The sequence below is a fragment of the Populus nigra genome, chromosome 2, assembly GCF_951802175.1.
Source record: "Populus nigra chromosome 2, ddPopNigr1.1, whole genome shotgun sequence".
NCBI classification, from domain to species: Eukaryota; Viridiplantae; Streptophyta; class Magnoliopsida; order Malpighiales; family Salicaceae; genus Populus; species Populus nigra.
In genome coordinates, this window is record NC_084853.1 from 15,892,765 (window position 1) to 15,895,264 (window position 2,500).

Consider the following 2,500-nt stretch of genomic DNA (forward strand, 5'->3'; position numbering starts at 1 on the left):
AATGTTCGTCGAAAAATCTGCGCTGCCGATTTTCCACGCGGCAGCCCCTCTTTTCGTCAGCGTGCCCCCCTGACGAATGTTCGTCGAAAAATCTGCGCTGCCGATTTTCCACGCGGCAGCCCCTCTTTTCGTCAGCGTGCCCCCTGACGAATTTTCCTGCCTGGCCCAGTCCAGCGTCCAGCCCCTGTTCGTCGAAAAATCTGCGCTGCCGATTTTCCACGCGGCAGCCCCTCTTTTCGTCAGCGTGCCCCCCTGACGAATTTTCCTGCCTGGCCCGGCCGGTCCAGCCCCTGTTCGTCGAAAAATCTGCGCTGCCGATTTTCCACTCCGCAGCCCCTGTTTTCGTCAGCGTGCCCCCCTGACGAATTTTCCTGCCTGGCCCGGCCAGTCCAGCGCCCAGCCCCTGTTCGTCGAAAAATCTGCGCTGCCGATTTTCCCCGACGAACCTGCAGCTGCACAAATCCGCGCTGCCACTGCCCCATTGTCTGGACCAACAGTCTTTTCCATCAAGCCCTGGACTATAAATCGTCCAGACTCATCGCCAGCACCCGCTGCCGATTCTGCCGACTTTGCCGATTTCGTCGGCGCTGCCGATTCCAACACTGCCCGCCGTGCCTGAACCAGCGCTGTTTCGTCAGCGTGTCCCCTTGACGAATTTCCCTGCCTGGCCTGGACAGTCCATCTTCCAGCCCATGTTCATCGAAAAATCTGCGCTGCCGATTTCCCCGACGAACCTGCAGCTGCACAAATCTGTGCTGCCGATTTCCCCCCCTGTCGGCATGGCTGCCGCTGCCCCGATGTCCAGACCAACAGTCTTTTTTGTCGACTTTGCCGATTTTGTCCGCGCTGCCGATTCCAACACTACCCCCTGCATCCAAACCAGCATTGTTTCGTCAGCTCTTCCCCTGACGATTTTAGCCCTGTAACAAACAGTAGGCCTCCAATCCCGCCAACGGGAGCCAAGTTGATAGGGAAGAGAATTGAATGACGCGCCTGGTCCTCGCACCCCGCCACCCGAGGGGCCTTTTTCCCGGCAGCCTCTGAAAAACTCTAGCTTTCACGGTCCTCGCCGCCCCTCACCACCATGGCAGGCCTCTAATCCCACCCATCAGCAGTTGTAGCCGATAGGGCAGTGATTTGAATGACGCGTCGCGGGCCTCCGGGTCATCTCACCCGGCCATTAATTGGAGCGTTTTTGGCTGGCCGAGGATGGGGGGATGGATCTCTTCTTCCGAAAAAGCAAACAGTACATCGGGAGTTATGTTGACGGGGCATGGAATTGAATGACCCGTCGCGGGCCGCCGGGTCATCTCACCCGGCCATCCCGGGGAGCGTTTTTCCCGGCAGCATCGGGGAAACTCTTGCTTTCACTGCCCGCTGCCCAAGTCCCCACTCGAATCGGCCCCCCGCGCCAACAAGCCAACGCTGCCGAATCGGCAGACACTGCTGCCGAATCTGCCGACACTGCCCCGCGGGCTGCCACTGCCCCAGTGTCTAAACCAGCGGTCTTTCTCATCGAGCCTTGGACTATCCAGTCCGTCCTGACTCATCGCCAGCACCTGCTGCCGATTCTGCCGACTTTGCCGATTTTCTCGGCGCTGCCGATTCCAACACTGCGCCCACCGTGTCTGAACCAGCGCTGTTTCGTCAGCGTGTCCCCTCGACGAATTTTCCTGCCTGGCCTGGACAGTCCACCGTCCAGCCCGTGTTCGTCGAAAAATCTGCGCTGCCGATTCTGCCGACTTTGCCGATTTCGTCGGCGCTGCCGATTCCAACACTGCCCGCCGTGCCTGAACCAGCGCTGTTTCGTCAGCGTGTCCCCTCGACAAATTTTCCTGCCTGGCCTGGACAGTCCATCGCCCAGCCCATGTTCGTCGCAAAATCTGCGCTGCCGATTTTCCCCGACGAACCTGCAGCCGCACAAATCTGCGCTGCCGAATCTGCCGACACTGTCCCGCGGGCTGCCACTGCCCCAGTGTCTAAACCAGCAGTCTTTCTCGTCGAGCCTTGGACTATCCAGCCCGTCCAGACCCATCGCCAGCACCCGCTGCCGATTCTGCCGACTTTGCCGATTTCGTCGGCGCTGCCGATTCCACCACTGCCCGCCGTGCCTGAACCAGCGCTGTTTCGTCAGCGTGTCCCCTCGATGAATTTTCCTGCATGGCCCGGCCAGTCCAGCGTCCAGCCCATGTTCGTCGAAAAATCTGCGCTGCCGATTCTGCCGACTTTGCCGATTTCGTCGGCGCTGCCGATTCCAACACTGCCCGCCGTGCCTGAACCAGCGCTGTTTCGTCAGCGTGTCCCCTCGACAAATTTTCCTGCCTGGCCTGGACAGTCCACCGTCCAGCCCGTGTTCGTCGAAAAATCTGCGCTGCCGATTCTGCCGACTTTGCCGATTTCGTCGGCGCTGCCGATTCCAACACTGCCCGCCGTGCCTGAACCAGCGCTGTTTCGTCAGCGTGTCCCCTCGACAAATTTTCCTGCCTGGCCTGGACAGTCC